The sequence below is a fragment of the Sander vitreus genome, chromosome 17 (assembly GCF_031162955.1).
Source record: "Sander vitreus isolate 19-12246 chromosome 17, sanVit1, whole genome shotgun sequence".
Taxonomy (NCBI): domain Eukaryota; kingdom Metazoa; phylum Chordata; class Actinopteri; order Perciformes; family Percidae; genus Sander; species Sander vitreus.
In genome coordinates this window covers 23,645,361-23,670,431 of record NC_135871.1, presented here as the reverse complement: position 1 = coordinate 23,670,431, position 25,071 = coordinate 23,645,361, and the positions used below count along the sequence as shown (strand labels likewise).

The 25,071-nt window shown below is 37.6% G+C and overlaps 1 long non-coding RNA gene across 2 annotated transcripts in view; it reads right to left on the bottom strand.

Moving 5' to 3' along the window:
• The window catches only part of LOC144532364 (uncharacterized), a 91,106-nt gene that overhangs the window by 45,296 nt on the left and 20,739 nt on the right, over window positions 1–25,071 (bottom strand). The window lies entirely within an intron of this gene.

Sequence of the window (25,071 nt, the reverse complement as noted above, 5' to 3'; positions counted from 1 at the left end):
TGAACATGGTGAACGTACTTGATAAACATCAGCATGTGAGCATTGTCATTGTGAGCATGGTAGCATGCCAATGTTAGAATTTATTTCAAAGCACTGCTGTGCCTTAGTGCAGCCCTTACAGAGCTGCTAGCATGGCTCTAGGCTGTTTTGTTTGAAAAGGTTAGGTAATATCTTAAAACAGCTGTAGTTTTAGCAAACATCACTTAAAACAGGACTCACTAGTGCATTTGTTGGGAACTATTTTCTGTCTGTTTCAGTCTCGTCATTGAATCTGTTGACAGTATGCCAGCCTTATATTCTTCTTATTCACTTAAATGCCTTAGTATCCAGTTTACATTGTAATATTTGTCCAGTGCAGCTTGCAGTGCGAGTAGAGGGACTTCAAACTTGCTTCAACCAGATACAAGGTGGTTATGTCTTACATTGGCTGTTGCAAAAATCAAACCTGTGACCTTTAGTGTGGGTTTATGAGTTTTTTTAATCAAACAACAGATCACTCTACCACATTTCCTTTACTGCTCTTACCTGCCTCTCTCTACACAACAATGGGACTTATTTAGATTTCATTAAAAAGCCTAAATCAAACATCTCTACACTATTTACACTTCAAACATGTTGGTGCATCTTCTGAAAGAAGTTGATTTTATCTGGTCAGGTGGGAGGTAAACTGACTGTTTGGCTCACAATGTGTCCTTAAACTTTAACATTTTCTCTCCTCACAGCATGCCTTAACATCACAGAACAGTGTATGTGCACAAGTTTGTGTCAGTTATTGTGTGTGTGTGTGTGTGTGTGTGTGTGTGTGTGTGTGTGTGTGTGTGTGTGTGTGTGTGTGTGTGTGTGTGTGTGTGTGTGTTTGTGTTTGCGTGTGTTGGTGGCATGCATACGTCTAGCGTCCTGATGTGAGAGACTGCAGGCCTCCTACGGTCTGGGAGAAAAGACAACCACAAGTGGGAGAGGTCTCATGCACACACATACAGTACTCGCACACAATGGCACAGACTCACAGTCAATAAGACATTGAATATTCCTTCACAAAGTAGTGTCTGTCTATTTCTGTTTGTGTCATAAAAACCTTATTTTCTGTGCAGTGCAATAAGAATATTTCAATCCATTTCAAACAGAAATCCACTTTTTAAGAAAATAATGAGGCAGGTCATTGCAATAGTCAAAAACAATTAAACTAATAATTCAAAAGTAAATTTGCCTTGGAAGCTGGTTGATAATATCTCACTGCACTGGCAGATGTTGTAATAAATCTGTTTTTACAGACACTGCAGGAAACATTACTTGATAAGGAGACTTTTTTCTTACAGCTGAAACTGGACTGAAAAAACAATTAATCAATATTCACAGATATCTGAAAGGTTTGTTGTGCATCAGATCAGAAATTCTACTTGTGTTGCTTTCAGGGTGACAGAAAACATAGTTTGGGCAAAGCAGCTGGAAAATACTCTATGTTCCCTGAGGATTTTAACAGTATATGTCTAACGCAACAGAGCCACTGTAAGGCAACACCTGAGCATTGTTAGCCACCGGAGTAGTTGCTGTTTCTAGTACAAATCTAGACATGAAGCTACAAAGAGATGAAAAGTGTAGTCACATTAATTGCATCATTTTGTGTTTTTTTTAAAGAAGTACTATGTTTTTTTCCACGTGATAAACCAAGTGATTTGGTAACTCCAAGCTTCACTAAATGTTATGAAATATTAGCAAGTCAATATTTAACCCAGTTCGGCTTCTCAGCTGTCAGAAGAGGAACAGTGAATGATGGAAATGTTTGACTTTTTGCTGTTTTTTTTGTATTGTGAATTAAAATCCTGTTCAACATTTACAGCTACAGGGGATCAATCAATATCATCTCAGATGTTGACAAAGAATAAACACGCTAGAGAAAATATGAATCATTAAACATTTAAATGGTTACAATTCACACCTCTGATATTTGGCAGAAGACTCCCAGTGAGTCAAGGCATGTTGAAAAACCGATGGATGTGTTGATAGAGTGCAGGATTGAATCATAGTAGTAGTAGCAATTTTTCTTGGCAGCAGTAAGTCTTTCTCACCTGCTGTGAAAAGTGTCTCAGAGTCATCTTTTCACAATGTTGGGAAATTGGGATAATTGTAGATAGTAGGCTACCATGTTGACAAAGAGAAATCACTGTAAAACAGTTCCAAGGCAGAGAATGTTACATGCATAATGCTGCATTGTGCAAACATGATCAGAGCAATAAGTCCTGCTCAAATGTGAAAGTGGATGACATTAAATGGGTATGAGGATTTTAGATCAGACAAAAGCTCCCTGCGAGATGATCCACACTACTTGTTTTTATTTGCACGGCCATTTCATAATAAAAACTTTCATTTTCACCTTCTTCATCACTTCACTGTGTCTCTGAAAGCTTTGCAAAGTGTTATCCACTAAAGTTTAAAGACCAATGAGCCAATTCAGAAATAACTATATTTTTTGCCCCTTTATTCCACCGTAATGATCGTTCTGACCAAACTGTTGACCACTGAGCAGGTTTGAGTTTGAACAGCGGGTTTCTGTAAGACTTTTATTGAGCCTCGAGGGCCACAGACTTTACTCAATCCATCCTTCACTTGAAATGAAAACATGAAAGCCAAAACAGTGGTGGCTTTGTGGTATGTTTCCAGACATCTACAATAGGCCAATTATCTATGCGCACATTTTTAAACAAGTGAGCTTACAAAGATGAAGCACTGCTTAACTGTAGAGCACACATCTTTTCTGGCAGCCCTCCACTGTAGTCCTAACAAGCAATGGACAAAGCACATCTTTTCCAACTCACTGGTGACTCATGACAGTAAAAATAATAAAAATGATCTAAAGTCAAACCTTTCTCAAATTGTAGATGCCATCTTAGTCACTGCTTCAGCTCTTTGTTTTGTTTTTGCCAGCTGGCAGCTTTATCCGCAATTTGAAGCAGTGCAACAATAAATCAAGAGGTGCAGCTGAATTAGGCTGCATGCTTTTTGTTGTGCTCCAGCATACAGATCTGTTTTATAAGTTGTGTCCTGTTCTGTCTTTTGAAAAATATAAAGATGTTCACATAGACGATCACATTTAATTTGTAACTGTATTTGCATAAAGCAGTAACGTCACTCTTCTATTTTTAGCTGACACTGACTAACAGCAAGACAGCAGCCTGAGACTTTAATCCACAGCTAATATCTCCTATAAACATTGGCATGTCTTGTGTGGCACCTTGACATGCTGAACTCCTGCTTTTAGCCATGTGAGAATATTTCATTAGGCAAAATCCAGTCTGACTGCACCGTAAAAGAACATTTCTGATATTGATATTTGAGAGATAAAAAAATAATCAGATAATAACCCCTTAAATTTGATTTTGTGTTTTTCAAATTGTGACCAAGATATGTACTGAGTACCATACTTTACAGCTCTCTGGTAAACCAATTATGTTGTTGCATCACTGTAAAAACGTACAAAATATTTGGCATTTCTGTACTGCAAGTTCTTGTTAATTCTGCCAATTTATACACAATAAAAATATCCACAATAAACTAATCTACAGGTATATCAGCCCAGCCAATGTATCCGTCTGGCTCTAGTCCAGAGACCTTTTTCCAAAAAATAAAAAAATAAAATGACTGTTTTTTTTTTTCCTGCTTAAAAAACTTTCGTAGAGCTGCATCCAGGCAGGTAAGATGTGAGCATGCAACTGATCAAAATGAATATTATGATAAACTGGGAAAGTCCAGTTTGTCAGAGTTCTGCTTTAATAATGACACAGCTTCATATCAGACAAGAGGCAGGCGGTAAGCAGGTCTCCTGCGATGGCTCAGCACGTGATCTTTCTACCTCAAATTAGCGGATTTTTTTCTTTGCACAGCGTTGTGTAGACAGGAACAGACAGGCCTGTGATAGGGGAATCCTTCATAAAGCAACTGTTTCTGATAAACAAACAGGTGATGGTGAGTAGCAGAGATATTGTGTGTTCCAGGAATGTGAATATCTTGGCTCAAAACACACCTTATTTAGTCCGCTTCGAGGTGAAACAACAGTTTTTTCTTGTCAACTTCTGAAAAACAAAACTGAGAAAAGGTTTGTGGGTTTCATGCTTTACTATTCAGGGAGATGTGTGACAGGAGGCAACGGTATTACTGCATGCTGACATTTAACATTGTGTGTGTGTGTGTGTGTGTGTGTGTGTGTGTGTGTGTGTGTGTGTGTGTGTGTGTGTGTGTGTGTGTGCGCGCCATCTGTGGAGCCAAATAAAGCCCAGGCACACTCCTCTCACCTAAACCTCAACACCATTAGGTCTCTCTTATTTTGTGGATTTTCAGTGATGCAGCAGCCATGTGGAAGTTTCTCATTTCTTGACAACAATATTTACCAACAGCTGATTGTAAAGCTGAAACAATAAGTCAGTTATTCAATTAGTCAGTCGACAGAAAATGAGGCAAAAAACTATTTTGATGGTGAATGCATTTTTTCAAGCTAAATTGACTGGTTTACGGGAATATTCAGTGTATTTCTTTGTCTCCTTCGATGATAAATGGAATATTTGTATTTGGGGTTTGGATTGTTGGGTTCAACAAAAGATACAATTTAAAGACATCACTTTGGACATTTTACCATATTTTCTGATATTTTATAGAACAAACAATCGATTAATTAAAAAATAATAATAGGCAAACCCAACAAAAACAATAATTGGATCTCAGCTGAATAATCTCCACAGAAAACGGGCGTGGTTTATTTATGAGCAGGTTTGACTGGGAACTGATCATTTCATTGTTGATTGTGATATGTTTAGATACTGTCGTCAACTAGCAAACTATTATCTGTTTTATAAACATAAGTAGCTCACAATCCAACACACACAATCTAGTAGATAACAGCATAGAGTAGCAGCTGGCTTGTTTATTCGCCAACTAAGCCAAATGTCTACATTGAAAAATCTCCCTCGTGCACATTATTCACTTTTACCTCAAATATATCAATAATGGAAGCCACAATAAATGAGTTCAGGTACTCTCCTGTTATATTTTCAGCCATTACATGCACAGCTAAAAGCTCATAGAGCAGATGTCATCAGTTGCAAGCACACAACAAAGTCAACAAAGCACACACCTTCTGCACGGAGTTTAACTCATTACACGTCTCTCTCATTGTTCACACACTCCTGTACATTTTCATTTTTTTCTTTTGCAAAGCTGCATATTTTTAGACTTTGGCAGTAACAGGGTGATGTACCTGCTATTTACAGCTGTGTGCAAGATTCAAATTAGTTTTTCTCTTAATGTTAACGTTCAAAGGTCATGCTCATCTGCTCTAAATGCCATGCTCACAAACATCAGGAAATGCACCAAACTGCAGAGAGGAAAGTGACATTTCTGACAGAAGAGATGAGCCAGGTGGTTTATAGTTTATTTAGTTTACTGTAGTGATTGGCAGAAAATATCTGTTGCTCCTACTGTACTACTCTGTATATCTATCTCTCTGCTGGAAACAGACTAAAGAGGGTAACTGCTGTGTAGAGGATGTCTGAGTTCTTTTCTGATGGGCACCAACATGAGAGTGTAGGTTTTTACATATTTTATTTACTGAGTCTTTTATTTTTAGTTATTTTAAGGAAAATCCTCTGAAAATCAACTAAACTATTACTCAAATTACTGTTGGACCTTTGTCTCAATTTTCCCTGTAATTAGTACCAAATTACATAGTTCTGGCAGTTCTCTTGAAAATGATTAGGAAGTTACAGGCCTGTAAAATAAAGCGTTAGTTTTATTTCCCAATGTGAAAGTTCAAATGCTGTTTCAAAGCCTTCTCCATGCTGCCAGAAATAAATGATGTGTCATTTGAGTAGTCAAATTGAAACATATTGAGTTTATAAACACTAAAATCAGCCGGTTAAAGACACACAGAGAAGAAATGCAGAGGACATGACCTCAGTCCTGAAAACAAATCTGCTGATGGAAACAGTTGGGCTTCTTTTGGTCAGTCAATTAAATGATGCTGGTTGACCACACAGGACGAACTTGTGCTCAAAATGCTGTTTTATCCCAGTCGTGACCACCTAAACCAGTAATTGTGGTCAGAACAGGACATGACCATCAAACTGGTCAAGCTGGCGCGGCTTCTCTGACCAGTAGTTTTTTTTAATATTTATTAGCGATTTGATTGACTATGAGAGTCAAACAGCTGGATCAAGCTGGCTGACTAATCCAGTATTTCTTTGTAACTAGTTTTACCAGCAAGGTAACAAAATGTGACTGTCAAAGACTAGCTTAAGCTCAAATTATACTTTCTGAACGTGCATGGGTCACCATGGGTCAGCGTATGATGTAAAGTGCATCATATGTCTGCCCATCATGAAGCCCAAAAGCCTTATTTGAGTGTTTGCAAAGCACCACTTACTGTACATAACATACAGAAGCAAGAAGCAATGTTAGTGGTAGTAGCTGTTACAGTAGCTGCTGTAATAGTAGTAATTATGTTAATAGTAACAAAAGTACTTGTGGTAACAGTACGAAAAATTTAGAATCTATTGTAATATTAGCAATCACATTTACAACAGTGGTAGAAATTGTAAAATGACAAGTAAAAAAAGTATAGCAATAATACTAATGCACTGGTAGAAGTTGTAGTAGCTACTGTAGTAGTAGTTGTACTTGTGGTAGTGTTAATACCAGTCATATCAGTTGTCATAATGCTAGTTATGGTAGAAATAGTAATAATTATTATATTAGTAGTAATATTCATAACATCAGTAGAAACAATATTATGGAAGTAATAGTAATAGTACCAGTAGTACTATTAGCTACTATAGTAGTTGTAGTTATCTTCAATTATATTATTAGTAATAATAGTAATGGCATGAGGGATTCTATCCCATGTAGTAATATAGGTGGTAGTAGTAGTAGTAGTAGTAGTAGTACAGTAGCAGAATGTGGTGCATTTTATTTGTATTATTGCCTCCAAAATGTCTTTTTAAATGGTTCCTAATGTTTTAATTTGCATTTTTATGTTTTATGCTGTATTTCCTTTTGAATGCATCATGTAAAGCACTTTAAATTACCTGTGTGTGTTAAATGTACAAATAAACTTTCCTTACATGCACATCTTCAAACGTTGTTACACTGGAGAGGAACTAGTGACATTTGTCAGTAACGTAAAGTGCTAAAAAAGAAACGTAGCACACACAGCAGATTTATCTGTCAAGGTGACCCATGAAGATCCCAGTGTGTCAACAGCGTTTAGAAAACACACTCGTAGCAAATGTGATTTTACAAGATGGTCGTGTACAAGACTGCTGATGGGTGGAGGGTTGGATGTGTGTGTGTGTGTGTGAGAGAGAGAGAGAGCGAGAGAGAGACAAAGTGAGTATGTGGGCGTCTCAGTGTTTACCTGCGTGAGACAGTATGAGGGTGTTAACTGGTAAGAGTGTGTAGGTGTGTGCTGCGAGTGGGACAGGATGAGTTAATGATAATAATCTCTTATTTCCATAGCAGGCATGCGTCACGGCAGGATCCTTGCCTGATTTCCTTATAAAGCTTCACAACAGCAGTGAGTTGACACAAACGTTGGGTTTCATTCCACACAGACTTCTCCACACGAAACAACACTAAAACTTCCTCCTACGATATGATCCGTGCCTAAATTTAATTACATTACAGTACAGGTTTGAAGTCAGACTGAGACCTTCACTGGAAAACACATCCTCTACTATTCAGCTATACTGAGTAACCTAATTATTGCAGGTCAACTACATCGCTGACAGATGTAAATACTGGGACGGTGAGGTGTGTTTTTAATGTGGTTACTGATTTAACATCATCTTGCATAGAGGCCTTACATAACACATAATGTGTCAGCATGCACACCAGATAGAGAGAAATTATTTTAGTGCCAATCCTCTCTTCAGATATTTGGACCAACTCGTTGCTTTATTGAAACTCATAAAAGTTCATTTTTGATTCTTTCCAAAAAATAAATGGCCCCTGATGCAGGTTTCAAATTGGAGAATTTAGTCTCCACACTGAACAACATTCAGTGTCCCCTTAAAGCTGTACGATGCTTACATATTAAAATATTTATATGCTTTCTCAAGCATGGTAAATGTTTTGTGCATGATGTTTTGTGCATCATTTCATACACATTACAGACATAATTCAGTCTAATACACAGTATTTGCTTTCTTTGGGTAAACTGGGATTGTATCTTAGATTAAGTTCTGTGATTTTGGACAAGGTGTGGCCGTGCAACATGCATTTGTAATGTGGTGTCTGGCAGAGTTATAAATGTTAAATTGCTGCCTCAACTCGGCTGTAGTTTCAGTGTATGCATGAGGAACTAAAAAACATTACATCTTAAATCAGGTATTAAGTTGTGATGGGTACTGTTGTTCTGTAATTCTGCAGAGTGAAGACACTTTTGATTTCATATCCAGTTGCACAATAGGAGTTTGTCTAAATATGTTTGGGTGGCCGTGTATATTGTATGTTATTGTAGAGAAACATGACTCAGGAGGAGTTTTGTTAGAGCTATTTTACCGATTACCTTTTTTCTTTTTCAATTTTGTATGTTTTCTAACTGTAGTTCAAAGAAAAAAAATCATAAAATGCTGTAGGGCAGATATCACTGCAAATGTATACACTCGTTTCATTATGACACAAAAAAATAAAAAGATTATCCAACATTATCTTTCCTAAATGGGAACTGTAACTGTCTCATTTTAAATCAGGCATTAAAGTTTCTAATTCTTGGTGCATCAGCGGCTGCAGAATTAAAAGATATGTTTAATTTCTTAACACTAGAATAATAAAAGAACAACAGAACAGAAGCATATGCTTCCATTTCTAAACCCAAAAACTACAAAAGAAACAACCAGTGAGAAAGCCAAAGCAAACTACAGCAGCGCGCAGCTGATTCCTCCGTCTTTGCATGGACAGTTCTATAAGTCTGTAAGTATTCGGACAGTTTTGTTTTGGCTCTGTACTGCAGCACATTAGATCTGAAATCAACCAGTGACAACCACGTTAAAGTGCTGACTTTCAGCTGTAATTTGAGGGCGTTTTTATTCACATGCAATGAAGCGCATACGGTACAAACTGCAGCATTTACCCTTACCCTAGGGGTAAAGAAAGGGCTACAAGTCCCACACCGTTCATTTAATATGGATAGAAACGCTCCCAAACAACCTTAAAGCTGAAATTCAGCCTTGAATTCTCTGACCTATAACAAAATAAAAAAATTAATTTCACTGCTGTAATGCTTGTGGACTACACTGTTCAGTCAATCAATACTGTAAGTGCTAAATAAAGACATAAGTAGGAGAGCAAATCTAATGCCAGATTGCTGTGTGTTTTATATTCTACATCTCCCTTATGTTTGGAACTGAACAGTCACTTCTACAAAAACACATTATCATATATAATATATCATTAACAGAGAAACTTATAACAACAACAACATAACAGCATTTCCCTTGAGGCCCACAGTCCTTTTTGTAGAAGCAGGTGTCAATTTTCCCCCTGATTAGATAATTATGGTTTGCATGATGAATGAAAGAACCGTATTGATTGTACAATTTCACTTGATGCTTATCTGTAATCAGATTAGGCTGAATATCAATCTTGGAAGCAAAATAAAAAAATTAAAATCATAAAATCAACCAGTACAAGACACAACCCCTGTGTTTAGAGGTAAATAAACTGTGAGCTGAGTTGCATTTGGGCATAAGTCAAGTTATTCCACCCAGTACTACAAAAGGATATCTTCCCAACTGCTTGGCTATAAAAAAAAGTGTTATTTAAAGCTTTAGTGCGTAACTTTTTGATATTAATGAACGTCCATTCATTAACATAGATCAGCTCCACACAACTCTCTCTGTATTTCTCAGTATGGCTATGTTCAGAAGATTGTGGCGTCTGGTGACTTTCGCGCGCAGAAACTTGAGTGAAGATAATGACCTCTTCTGAAGAGTCCATCATGTTTTTTTAATCCTTCGTGTCCTCCTTGGCTACTAGCGCGATATGCCACTGGCTGCTAGCGCGCGATCATGGAAGGCTTGTATCTGTGCAATATGTCATCTCTGTTCATCCACACCTTACTCATCTGTATATCTGTGTTTATATACTGTCTGTTTATATAAGGTTGTTTATTGTGTAAATACGGTTGTTTTATTTTATTTTTTATTACTATTATTATTATAACTAATTCTATTCTATTTTTCTATTTCCTATACTTTATGTATATTTGTTTCTCCTATGTCTACTTAATGTGTATTTGTGTTATTCTGATGTATGTAAAAAAAAAAATCTTTTGAGCTGCTGTAGCACAGGAATTTCCCCAGTGTGGGATTAATAAAGTCTATCTTATCATGTGGACAAGCCAACAGTTTTGTTGTCATTACTTAATCATGGGGGCGACAGAAGCTACGCACTATAGTTTTAAAGTCTCCCTCCAATCAAAAATATGTTTTGCTTATTGTTAATTTCCTTGGATGTTTAAGCTTCACAGTGCAGTTTGACACTCAAAGACTCAAAAATGAGTTTCTCTGTGCTCACCTCAAATTTAAGTAATTCTAAGAATGTATGTGGAGATATCATAACAGACAAACTATTATTCAAAGATTTTCTTTCTGGGTATTTGTATGTCATAAAACATCAGGAGGGGGATTCATTACACACAGCTAACAGTAAAAATCCACAACTATAGTACCAGATACATTTGAATATAGGCCTATACATACTAATGTATTTTTCCCCCATAAAGGCACCACAACCACCTCAAATACTTCCGTTTCAGAAAATGGCATTGCTAACACCCTTAATACATACAGACCTAAATGTCCGTGCCCTGTGGCTACAGCAGCTTTACACTCAAGTTGCCCATATATTAAGTACACCAAGCTCAAACTAATGCAGTCAACAATAAATCCTAAAGTCACAAAGGTTATGATAACTAATTTTTCTTGAAACTGTTCAGAGAGGTGTTGATTCAACTGTATGATTCTTTTGGAGGCTGCAGTTGGTGTTGTTTCTATTATTTAGTCCACCCCATTTATATCAATGAGGGAAGGCTAAATAACAGAAACACCCTCCTATATTTTCCACTATATGTTTGCATTGTCTGGTTCACAGTCAAAGCAGCTGTTAGCTCCTCACAGCTATGATGTGAAATAACAGCAAACACATTCCACCTCCTACATGTACATTAAGTGTCTGAAGTGTGCAGCCTGCAGCACCAGTCAGCCTTTACAGTATTTCTAATATCCATTTTACGCTGACTTAAAATGAGAAGCACCAGTGAGGTGAATATTATCTTCCTCACAACCGCAGGTGACTCAGAAACACACTTACACGAGAATTAAGATGTGAAACTTCAAAGTTCAAAGAAAATGAAATTCTAAATGCTGATGTTGATTTTAACAACATTTTTAAGTAGGCTATGTTTAGGTCTGTTTTTAGGATTTCATAGCAATGTTTTTCTGTCATGGCTCAGATATTGAATAAGAGGCATTTAGTTAATCTCTTATATTTGCTCTTATAAATAATATAGCCCTGTATTACAAAGTTCAAAGTTAAGTTTACAAAAAAAAAATATTGATCATTCATTTTGCTCAATAAGAGTGTTACTAGACACTTTTACTGTTTTTAATGACAGATTTAAGAATTGTGTCATGTTTTAAAGAAACAACTCCAACACTATACATCCTACTACATTTAAAGGGCTTTTATTTTTTTATAGATATGACAGTTGTGGGGTATTAATACAAATCAACATTTTGTTACGCATTATTAATCCGTGCTTGTGTGATTTGACTGAATTTCCTTCTCTGTGTGTGAGAAAGTTCAAGTAAAAACAAAACCCAAAATGTCAAATGTGTACCATCTCATCATCACACAGGAAGTGCATTAGGCTGTGACATTTTGATTAGCCTATCGGTTCTTGTTGTTTTGATGTTTACAGAGTGATAACGTGGCTGTCAACAACATCGCAGACAGATAGTTCCATGTCATGCAAAGGAAATCGTAATATTTTGTTATTTTATTCAAATCACACGGGCTTTTTTTTTTTTTTTTTTTAAAAAACTAAACTGTTTTTTAAAGGAAAATATCTTAATGCAAATTCAATTAGGACGTATTGTATGCACGCAACGTTAAATTACTGGAGTTCCTCTGGTTTGGGATGCAGGCTATTTTAGGTTGGCGAAATAAAACGAACTTCTGCCGACCTTTATTCTTCATATTACCAGTTAAACTTCGAATAGATATTTAAAAAATAATAATAATAAAGTAACAGTGCTGTGTAGTGATAGTAAGATTATTAAATAGATCAATATCGCAAAAGAAATGCGTTAAAAAGCAAAGACTCGCCGCAAAACCCCTGCAGCGTCCCCCATTACGCGTCGAAGAGGAATCAAACTGGATCTAAGACGTGCAAAGTTAAAAACAGGGGTCACATTTGTACTTATTTTTTTATTTTTTTTTTATAGCTCCAGCGACGTTTTGTATCTGAAAGCAGCAAAGGCTCGGCGGACATGTAGGAGTTTTGCAGGCCATGTCTCAACTTCGTCCAAACGCGAGCTGTATGATGTAGAAAGGCGAAGCGAAATGCACAGACATTCATTTAGAAATCACAGTCACACACAGTCTAATTAGTCATCATTGCGTATAGCTTGAAGTAGCCTATTTTTTTCTTATCAAATCTTGAGTCATCTCCTGCAGCTGCTTCCTAAATCATTTCCAACAGCAGCAGCAAATTAAATAGCCTAAAACAAACTTAATACTGCTATTACATCTGAAGAAATGTTTTTTTTTTTTCTTTTATCTTCTGAAGTGAGGACGTACTTAGACCTTTTAACTGTAGGATTTATAGCAAAGCCATGCTCCCACAATATATTTATGTAGGCTATGATTTATCGCGGCCCACATGTTTGCTGTTGGTTATGAATAGCCTCATTTGATAAAACATTTACTCTCCACCCCATCGACACTGTATATTAGGCAGTAATCGTACACAAAGGTATTCAATTATTTAGTTATTGATGGTGATATATTCCTTTAAAATGGAGGTGTGTAGATCAAATACTAATTAAGAAACATGGGGGGGACCCTTAAGCAATCTTTTCGTTTGGGTAAAAATTACATGTTACATGTGATAGTCTTGAAATCCTGTTAAGAAAAGTGACACGTTTTAAAATGACATGTTCTAATGAATCTTACCGACTACACGATGTAGGACACAAGAGGAGATTGCGCAATATTTCACAGCGAAACTGGTGTTTTATAAAAAACTATGTATATTATGTGGATTTGAATGGATACAATTCGGCTAATACGATAAATAGCCTACAAGAAGAGCATACTTATTCAAACCAAAAACAGCAGCGTCATTTCGTTGGTGGGAATAGGCTATTAGTAGGAACATAAGAGATCATCAGAGAGCATACACACACCGCAAAGCAGTAGAAAGTGACTAAACTCAGTACTATTAAGCGCCACAGCTTCACTATTCACAAGATAAAGTCCTATTATTTGGTAGACTATGTTATGGTGATTATTTGTCGGAAAAGTGTTATTTTCGTGTTAGACTTTTTACTGAAAAGATAATATGCCTCCTGTAACACAGATGTTTAATAGGCCTAATGGGTGTTTAATGATGTAAAACAGTGGCTGGTTGTGGTTCATGTTGGTGGTAGATCGAAATTTAACATAAACGTTTCGAAAAACAATGTTTTAAGTTCACTCAAATGTAGGCTACTTTAGACGCAGGTGAGTTAATTGTAGCAGAGAAAGATACTGTTGGAGTTCCTGTGCATGGGAAGGAGTCGCCCTCTAGTGGAGAAAAAACTGAACTACATCAGTCCTTCACCCACACACACACACACACACACACACACACACACACACACACACACACACACACACACACACACACACACGATTATTACTGTCAGTCACCTTGCCTAAGGTTTCAGTTTCTTAAACGCCCATACAATGGCAACTGCTCCCACCCAAGTAATCACTGTGATGAAGTGGTAACAGTCACTTAATTGTAGCAGAGAAAGATACTGTTGGAGTGAACAGGTTGTTTCCTGTGGGAAGGAGTCGCCCTCTAGTGGAGAAAAACGGAACTACATCAGTCCGTCTGTGAGACACACACACACACACACACACACACACACACACACACACACACACACACACACACACACACACACACACACACACACACACACACACACACACAGCCAATGTGTCGTGGAAAGCACAAGTTTCCTGTCTTTATCAGGCTAAAGCCTCTAGTGAGCTCATAAAATATGATGCACTGTTAAGAGTTCAAACAGTATATGGAGTCAAGACATGTTATTGCAGCCCAACTGTAAATGACAAGAACTGCTGTTCACAATGAGCACAACTTTAACATTTGGCACTTGTGAGATTCATTTATATACTAGGATTTTCTAAGAATACAAATGTCTGTAGTCTAACTTGTTTTTTTCTTCTTTCCTGTCCCCTTAATCATCTCATGACCCTTCAGATTTATCCTGTGGCCCATTGGAGGGACATGACCCCTTGGTTGAGAATTACAGGACTTAAGTACCAGAGCTGTAAATAAAGCAGTTCAAACTAGCTCCACCTAGATCGGCTGCAACAGTAATTGATGCATCTAATGTCATAATATATCAGTTACAGAAGACATTTTTCTGTAGTACTGATACTTTGTTTGCACGTTACATACTTTTAATAAAGTCAGATTTTACAGGCTTTTACTTGTAATGGAGCTTTTTTAAACGGTTGTACAAGTAATTTAACTCAAGTAAAAGATCTGAGTACGTCTTCCACCGCTGTCCACTCTGGGGGGAATTTTGGAAAAGCTCAGTTGTTGGTTTAGTGTGGACGGAAGGCAGAAAAACACAGAAAAAGATGCAACAATGCCAGCTTAATGTGACTAACTCTTACTGTGGCCATCAACATCTAAATGTCTGTGGGCATCGGGCCAAACAGCTTCTACCTGCAGACTGAGCTAAATTAAAAAAAAAAAATCAGCTACGTGTTGCCCTTTGAAACATCATTATATTCTAGTGAACACTGACCTTTCAATATATAGTTTTCATAAACAAATGTTTCCATGGTGGAGATGATTGGTATCTTCTAACTGGTGCAACTGTTTCTGCTAATCACACCCAGAATAAAGACTTACTATACTTTACTATAAACCCTGCTGTTTTTGCTACACGCCCTCCTCTCTCATCGTTTTGTTTGTTTTTAAGATCAAGAAGAATAATGGAAAGAGCCGATAACAGCCACCTCACATTTAGACATGAAGTTGAAACTGTGTGGTTAGAATTGAGAGGCAGAGGATGGCGATGTGTTAGGGGCTGCAAAAAGTTATTATTTCTGCTGCTTGGTACCAAATGAGATGTACTAAAAGGATTTACAGGAAACATCTAAATAAAAGCCAAACTATGTTTTGTTCCACCAAGTAAAGTAAAATACCTTGCATGACACCACCACTGTGGATTCCTGCCCTAATTTTATAAACTGTTGCGAGGTAAATGCTAAGTAATACACAGGAAGGAAGTATATTACTTTGTTAGAAATTACAGGTTATATTTTGTAATCTGTCTTTTGTCCCTGCGGCTGTCAGACTATTCAATCCCCACCCATAGATTGTTAATATTAATGGACAGAGCATGTGTGACGTCACCCATTGGTTTGTGGAGATCTGCCATGAGTCGTCCTGGTTGCGGATGTGACGATTTTAGACGTGAGGGAGGAGTGAGGGAGGAGCTAGCTGAGAGTTGGCAACGCTGCTTACACTCTACGTTATGTTACACACTTTCACTGGCAATCACATCATAGCCACGCCCTATAACACATAATTTAAAAAAAAAATGAACATCGATCTGTGTTGCAGAAGACTTAAAACTAGCGATTGAGACCATAAACTCATTATGAAAATGTTTACTGAGGTAATAAATAAAGTGAGATGTGGGTCACTTTCTCATAGACTTCTACAGAAACCGGCCTCCTTTTGCAACCGCACCTGTCTCCCCCTGCTGGAATTCAGATAGAATGCAGGTTTAAGGCACTTGCAGCACTTCGCCGAACTGGATGCTTTGTCCATTAATATTCATATTCATTCATTCAACATTAACAGTCTATGTCCCCACCACAAAACAGCAGGCTGGGATTTCCTGCACCCGGCAAAAGTACTCAATGCAGAAAAATCCTCACATCTTATAAACTGGAAACGATCAAAAGAGTTCTGTGTTTAATCGGCTAATCATTCCAGCTGGACTTGTAAGCCTTTATATTGTTGGGTAGTTTAGTTTATAATAAAACATTGTATTTTATAAACTACATGTGTTTTGTGTGCAAAAAATCTTAATTTGTAAAGTAACTAAAGCTGTCAGATTAATGTAGTAAAAAAAGTACAATATTTCCCTCTGAAATGTAGTGGAGTAGAAGTATAAAGTGGCATAAAAAGAAAAGACTCATGTAAAGTACAAGTACCTCAAATTTGTACTTAAGTACAGTACTTGAGTACATGTATTTATTCACATTCCACCACTGGTGTGCACATAGAGTGTGTGACTTCATTCTCTGCTCAGGATGCCATTACCCCACTATATCTTTACATAGCAAATAGTTGTTTGCTTCTATATTAATGTTCTGAATGTTGAGTAACCCTTTTTAATCTTTGATAGCACCTTTGTCTCCATGTTACTATTTCTTACTAGCATTTAGCAGGCTGCAACTGCCAGTTATTTTCTTGATAATTTGTTTGGTCTATAAAATACCAAAAATACCGGTAGTTTAAAAAAAAAAAGCCCGGTATCGTTTCCCACAGCCCAATGAGATGCATTTAAATTGTTTGTTTTATTCTATTGATAGCTAACTAAATATCTTTAGGTATTGGACTATCATATATGACAAATAAAAGCCTCAAATCTTCACATTTAAGAAGCTGTAACTAGAGAAAATGTAAATAAAATGGCTAATCCATAAATTGACTAATCCTTCTAGCTCTAGCTTTTAGTACCCTTTGTTGTAGCTTTTTCGTGCTCCATTTGTAAACAATAGTTGCTCATAACATACCTATTCTTTTTTTAAAGTTATAAGCATCTGTTCTTGCACTTGCTGCTGTGTGGGATCAATAAGTTGATCTAAATTAATAAAAAAAGAAGACGCAACAGAAGTCTTAGGACAACTTGCAGTGTATAACAAACATGACTTGATTGCAATGCTATGAAAAAGCTAAATGCATCATAGAGGCCACTAAAGCAGTGGTTCCCAACCTTTTTTCCTTGGCGCCCCCCCTACTTATGTCTAAGAAAAGCTGAGCGCCCCCCGAAACCGAAGTTGAGGTAACTCTCGAGATACAGCCTTACTTTCTTTTTTGATACAGAGCAGTTATCAGCACTTTTACGTTTCTCCGCCATGTTTTATTCATAAAATAGTGATGCCATGGTGGCAGGAAAAACGAGGATGATAGCAGCTAGCAGCTGACCTGATGACAGCAAGGGCCACAGGTTAAGAGGTCCCGGAGGTTTGGCCTACTAAGTAGCCTGCCTACAATTTTAAGCGAGAACAAAAATATATAGTTTTATACTGACTTTTGTATACATTATATATTCTAGTGTATTATCATAATTTGTTAAACATATTAATTTTAATTAATTATAATTAAAATTATAAGCAAATATTTTTTTTTTTTACCTCAACCTCAAACCAGATAAAGACTTGCGCACCCCCTGAGGCGTGCCCGGACCCCAGGTTGGGAACCACTGCACTAGAGGATGACAGTCCTCTCAAAGATGGAGTCTTGTTTAAAGTTTTTCTCAGGCTTCAACTGAATGCAGTCATTGCACACATTTAAAATGCAATTTTAGGTTTGACAGCAAGGCCACTTTAAAAACATTAGTTGAACTCCATAACCTCCATATTTCACATATCAGGAATCTCTAGTAGGATGACATTAGTCATTGTTCTATGGGAGTTACAAGAGTTAGAAAAAAAAGCCGACAAATGAGTAAGCTAACCACAGAATATGAGCATCTGAAAACTTCTTTGTCATTTGTGACTTCTCTTACAACCCCCGAGTAATGAGCAGAGTGATGTTTGTGGCGTTTAGTCATTTACTGTATCTTAGAGCGTAATTTGTGATGAGTAAAGGTGCAACAGAACACCCACACACACACACACACGCCCACAAACTAGTGACCTACTATTGTTTTCAGCTTGATAGAATATTCAGCTTTTGACATTTATTGATCTAGAACTAATTTGACTCATGAGAACAAACACCACACTCTTATCCAGAGTGTTATGAAAGGTTTATCGTCATTTAGGGACACATATTGCCAGCTCTCAATCCAAACCTGCAAGCACAGACATAAGCAATCATGCCTCACGCGCAGACCTTTTCTGGAAAGTCACTGCTTTTATTCTTTTGTATTCTCTTAAAATCATACTGTAAATGGAGCTCATGTTCAATTATGAGAAATGATTTACTTTTATTTATGATTTCCAATGACTCTGTCTGCATTCAATTGGAACCTCCACATGGTACCTCGACCCCCTGGTTGAGAAACTATACATTACTGACTCATTCATTTCTACAGTGATAAGGCAATAAGGCATTTTAAGGACAATGTCATGGTTTCACATTCAGACAAACCAAAACCAGTTTGATTGAAACCAGTACAAAGCTTACAACAGACACCCATAAAAGCAATTCTGGCCCCGTCTTCTCGTTCTGTGTTTTGTTACTTTCTTCTTCTTTTTGCATTGCAGCTAGTATGTTCTCGTGTTCAGCATTTACTGTAAAGCGCTCGCAGGATAAAAATACACTCAACTTGGATCATTTCAAGTGAAGTTGGGTCAAAATTGCTGAAGCTATTGCCATTTTCTACTAGCTTTGGGCATTTTCAGAGGTGACCACGCCCCCAACGTCTCCTCGCAGGCAGCGCAGCAATGGTTATGTTTAGGGTTAAGGTTAGGGTTAGCTGCCTGGAAGGCGCCGTTGGAGGCAAAAAAACACCATCAAGCCTTCAACACTGGGAGTAGCACTGCAGCACACACACACTGAAGCAGAGGATAGATACAGCATGGATTAAACATTTGGAAGTTCTCTTTTTGTGAGACTAATTAGCCAGATGTTAATTTACAACAAGAGGTGTAAGTCACTGTTAGGGATGTGGACCTTAAAGAGACTATATTTAGGGGTGTATTAACAAGATTCACAATTCATTAAAATACAAATCTGCAACCAACATTCTATACATGCAGAGATTGAAAGTTCATGCTTGATCTTGGAAACAGTTGTTGCACAAGGTCCTTTGAGTATCTGTTTTGGAGAATTAAAAAAAGTATTTACTATACTCCCACTCCAGTAAAGCTACTAAATGGACGTTGTGGTGAGATAGTTTTGTCTGTTTCCAAGGTTAGGACCAAACTTTCAATCTGAACTTTGAAGCAAACATGAAAGAGAAGTCCTTAAAATGCACTGAAATATTTAATTTTGAACTTCTGACAACTGGCCAAACTCCATCTGCTGAGGAAGACTGTGTAATACAATTGAAAGCTCCAGAACAGCTACTAAATGGACTTTGTGGTGAGATAGTTTTGTTAATCTATAAAATGTGTGTTTGACCCTCTAAAGCCTAGACAAAGAAACGCCTGGACATATTTTTATATTTTTGCCAATTCTGCGCGTATTCTTTCAGTCAGAATCAAATGTTATATCATATGATTCAGGGAACCTACCCTTTCTTTCTGGTGCAGTGTGAAGTCATCATTTATTACCTTTGTGTGAGCAAACCATGTTTGACATTAAACAAAATGGCTCAGAGAAAGAAAAAAAAACTATGGAGTTATTGTTTTGTTGAATAACTCCATAGTCAACCAGGGCATTTTTGTTTGTTTTTAATGTGAAAAGTTGTATTTAGGTGTATTGGAGTTTGGTATAACCTTTTCATCAGTGAGTTGCAGCCATTTAATGGATATTGTCCTGGATGTTGTTTTAGTAAACAAAGTTACATTAATACATTTTGGTGTTGTCTTTATATTTTGGGCAATATCACCTCTGAGAGGAAATATCAAAGTGTTATATATCATTGGAAAATAGGCAATGCAATATGTTGATATAATCAAGATTGCAGTCTTTTTACATTTTCAAAAATAAAAATGCTATTCTTCATTGCAAACTGCACACTTTAAGGGTTAAAAAGGTAACAGATGAAATTATAAGTCGTCACTCATGTCAGGTTCAATGTTGGCTTTTGTACATTAATAGTATCAATTCCCTTGAGGCTAATACATTTTCATATGTGCAATCATTTGTATATGCATTCATTTGTATGTGATATTTCAGGTGGAGTATTATCATAAAAATGTAAAATAGTCTATGCTCAGACTGAAAGAACAGGGCCTATCGTTGTGTACCTCGACTGAGCTGTGGTGCAAAGTACATTTCTAATCTCTCGTTTCTGCTTTAATCCTCTAGATGACACATAGCAAGTTCTCACTTCTTCTGTAGCTGCTCTTATCTGCTGAACCCAAATCTTTAATATATAAATAGATTCCTCTGAACCCCAGTTGAAAAAAATTGTTGTAATGTTGTATTCATTGTGTTCTTGTAATGTATTCATCTCAAGGTCCTTTGGTGTGTAAAATATTAGCACTGAAACCTCTTCTTCGTGTTTCTGCTGAGTGGTGCTGAATACGAGTCACTCACTTCACCTGTAGATTTATTATCAAATCTGGAAGGTAGACCTTTCATTTGAGTCATCTGATCAGTCATAGTTTTAATAGTTACCATTAGTGTAATTTAAGCTACAGTTAATCTAATTGTGTGCCTGTAACAGCAAAATCAGCATACATTTAGCTAGATAAGACAGTTAAAGGTTAATGTTAAAAGTGTGATTTATTTTGATAAAACAGACAGTTACAGGTGTCCTGTGATTCTTTACTTGTTGCTCATAACCAACCTCACCCCCACCTTCTTCTTCTTTTCTTTCACAGTGGTAATCAAAGTCATGTCAGGGGACTCCCGGGAGTCCTCGTGATTTTTAGCCATGTGATCCACAGCCCAAAAGTCTCCATGTATCAGTTTCATTAGAACTATTTTTGTTACAAAATAACAATTTTTACACAAGGGGTGCTGCAGCACAATCAAACGGGAGTCTGTATCCAATTATATGGCAACAAAGTGACATGAAAACATTTGAGACATTTTTGAGAACATTGAAACTAAGCAACTGGGCACATGCAAAACGTTTTCTAGCATGTAGGTGTTTTCTTCACTGGAATGGTACCCTACAGCCTTTTCTTGCACACTGGGCCGCCGTAGAGGGTACTTTATCATGCTACATCTACCGGGGCATCCAATAGCTTGTCAGCTAACCAAGGTATCTGGTTAGTGCTGTTTTGCTTCAACACATTTTGGTTTGATTGTTAGTGGATGCCTTTATGTAGTAGAAGTGAGTTACATTTTCAAGTTGACACTGGTTGCTAGCTAACAACACAAACAGCAACCTATTCAAGTTAACTGAACAACGTAGTTTAGTGGACTACTTAAACATTAGTCCCAGCCCCACAATCTTTTCCAGTTTCTTGCCTGATTTTGTTATCTACTAATCCATTATTTACATACAGCTAACTCTCCAGTAAAAAGGAACATGGTTGCTGTGAAATGGGTCATGCAAATAGTATCCATGTAGGCCTAAAGCTTAGATAAGTGTTTATCCAAGGATGGGGTCATGATTAATAGCTACATCAAATACTGTATTTTTTAAATGTATGGGGGAGGGAGTGCGTTTGGTGCTTCTCTACCCGGCAACAGAGCGCTGAGTCATCTCTGGCGCAGCCCTCCCACGCCTACCCACGCTGCACTGTTCTCGTTATCTCTCAGTGGTGGAGATGCATGGCCATGACATGATACCAAAACTAACTGCATCACTTAATCTAGGCCCACAGATGACAAAAACACACATTTACCGTAAACGAGGGGTGCCTTGACGGAACAGGGCTGGCATAAGTGTGTGTCAGTGTGTGTGTGTGTGTGTGTGTGTGTGTGTGTGTGTTTGTGAACCTTTTTCTAACACGATATGGAAACTGATACCACTTATAGATCATTATGAAGAGTGTGAAAAAAATTGTGGGAAAAAGAGAATAGAGTGAAAGAGATATTATGTGTGTATTCTGCTGACCAACTCTCTAGACTACAGTTTCATGACAGTCCAGTGGAGAAATGGCGCTGCTCAAAATAATAATTAAATAATTAAATTGAAATTTCAAACAGATTCAAAGTTTCTGGATGGACAGCATGACAGTACAGTTCTCAACAAACCAACACACTTGTAAATACAAAGCAGGTCGTAACTACCGCTGAGACATCAAGTTATCCATGTTTTTGTTGGGTCAATTTGTCAGTTTTGAACACAGAGGGATTTATTTAGAAGGGGTTTTTAAAAAGGGTCAAAGGACTTTTTCCCCCTCAAATGCATGCATGAACTAAACTAAAATATAAGTGCAACCTGCCCCTCATGAGTCTCTTGATTGTAGTATTTTCTTCAGATTGAATACACAACTCTTTTGTAACTGAGCTTAAAAAATGGTGCAGGTAGGAATGATGACCTTTGTGTTTTTTTCAGCTGCTCAGTCATTCTATGTCCCTCACATCATTGTGGATGTGAGGGACATACAACTTGTCATCTACATGTCCCTGAGGTCCTGGACATGAGAAGAACCTGGGCTGTGCCTCAACATCCGTCAGCATACAAGTGCGCTGACCAGACAGGTCTGGAACGCATATACAAAACCCAGTGTAGTATGTACTAGTCTCGCATTGCCAGACCTATCTCCACAGCGCTGTGAAGGAAGGTCTGGCTCTTCCACACAACATTCTCGGATAGGAGAAAGACATGCTCTGGTTTATTGGCATTTCTTAAAACCAATCACAATCGTCTTGGGCGGCGCTAACCTGCCGACGCAGCAAGCGTGGCTCTTCAAAATGGTCTCAAGAAGGAACTTTGGTGAAACATTTGCACCCCGCAAAAGAAAATGCCACATACACAATATTATGAAGTTAACTGTTCACACAATCCAGTAACGTGAGCTATATAAATTAGCTGGATACATGGTTAAACGTAATTTGCAAACGTTTCCTTAAAACTTGCCATTTTCAGCCTGTAGCGTTGCTCAGAAGTTCCGGTTATGGCGCTTTTCCATTACATGGTACCTGCTCAACTCGCCTCGACTCTACTCGCCTTTTTTGGTTTTCCATTACGAAAAAAAGTACCTGGTACCTGCTAACAGATACTTTTTTTAGTACCACCTCAGTCGAGGTTCCAAGCGAGCTGAGCCGATACCAAAAGGTGACGTGAAAGCGACAGAGGGGGTTGCGCGATCCGACCAGGGTTTAGGGTTAACTCAAAGAACCACTGATTGACAGTGGTTAACAATTTTAAAATTGACTCAAAATCGGTGTGGCAATTTCTACTATTTGAGCAGCCAGTAAACTATTCCAGTGACAGTATATTTTCCAATGCAGAAAATACTGCAGACAGAAAGTAGCTAGTAGCTGAATCTGGTACAAAGTGTCTTTTCTCTTTGTATTAGATTGTTTTCTGTACACTGAACATCATTGCACATACAGTCAATGGAAAGATGAACTGGAACTGGAGTTCCTGGTGGTTTCTGAGAACAGTCAGGGGCTGAGCTGAACACAAACACACATACACTACCACTACCACCCCCACCCCACACACACACACACACACACACACACACACACACACACACACACACACACACACGGTCAGTGCGTGCAGTACATTCCTAACAAAGCAAACAGATAACGCCTGTACAGTCGGCTGTTTGGGAAGAATAAACACAAATGGTCCAGCGGTCAAATCTGCATGAATGGCGAAACATAACACGGATATTTAACAACCGTGATGTTTAGCTAGCTAAGTAGTCAGTAGGGTTTAGGGTGTTATCCAGCACTAAGGTTGGCCTCTACTAGATACTGCTAGTGTGCAGTGATCAAGCCTCCACGAACAAGTGAGGCAACTTTGTTTACGTGATCACAGTCAGAATTACAAGTAACAGGACAGGCTCAAAAATGTTTTTTCATAAACAATCATTCAAATTGAAATGCTGTGAACAATAAATACATTTCGTCGGGCATCAGAAACACTCTGAATTTACTCTCTGTATATACTCTGTATCACGATTTGAACTATTATGTCCAAAGAACATTCTTGGTTTATGCACCCAGTGCGCAACTTTCATTGGAATGAATGCAGCACCATCTCGTAACACGGTAACTAGTTTTCTTAATACATGCATGGAAGGGATGGTTTCATGACAGTACAAGCTTACTGAGAATCAGACAAACAGATTGTGAAATTATCACTACCCAAAATTTTTCACTACCCAATCAGCCAAATAGTTGGTAATCATGCTCAACATGAGCAGATGTTTGCAGCTACTGCACGCCCAAGAGTTGACCTCCAATATGGCTGCCAGAGAGTGCAAAATGTTGTCTTAATGCCAAGTAGAGCTGATAAAGTCAAATGTTCTGAGTTTAGTTGGATATATAAAGTGACATGTGGTGGATAGTGGTAAGTTTCTGCCACTGCAAGTATACCTATAAAGCTATTTGTAATTTACCATTGAGGAAAAACGAACAACACATAGCCTTCATCTTCCAAGTGATAATTAACAAAAAATAAAATATGTCTGTGTGATACATTATTACTAAACTACGCAAGCAATTTGTGCAGGAATACAGTCCTCACTTATACAGTAGCTAGCCCAGGCAACAAAGCCTTTCATTTCAGCCAAATTCAAAATGTGAGTCATGTTTTTTTGACAACCTCCTCATACACAACATACTGTTCACATACCTTGTATACTGTGCATCAGTACAGACTGTGATACTCCCACTAATGTCACTAAGAGACTCATTCCTGTACACAGATTAATCAAGTTGATTAAAGTGCTCCTATATTGGGGTTCTTTTGATCAGCTTGTTCCATCTGAAGACAGCTGCTGTAA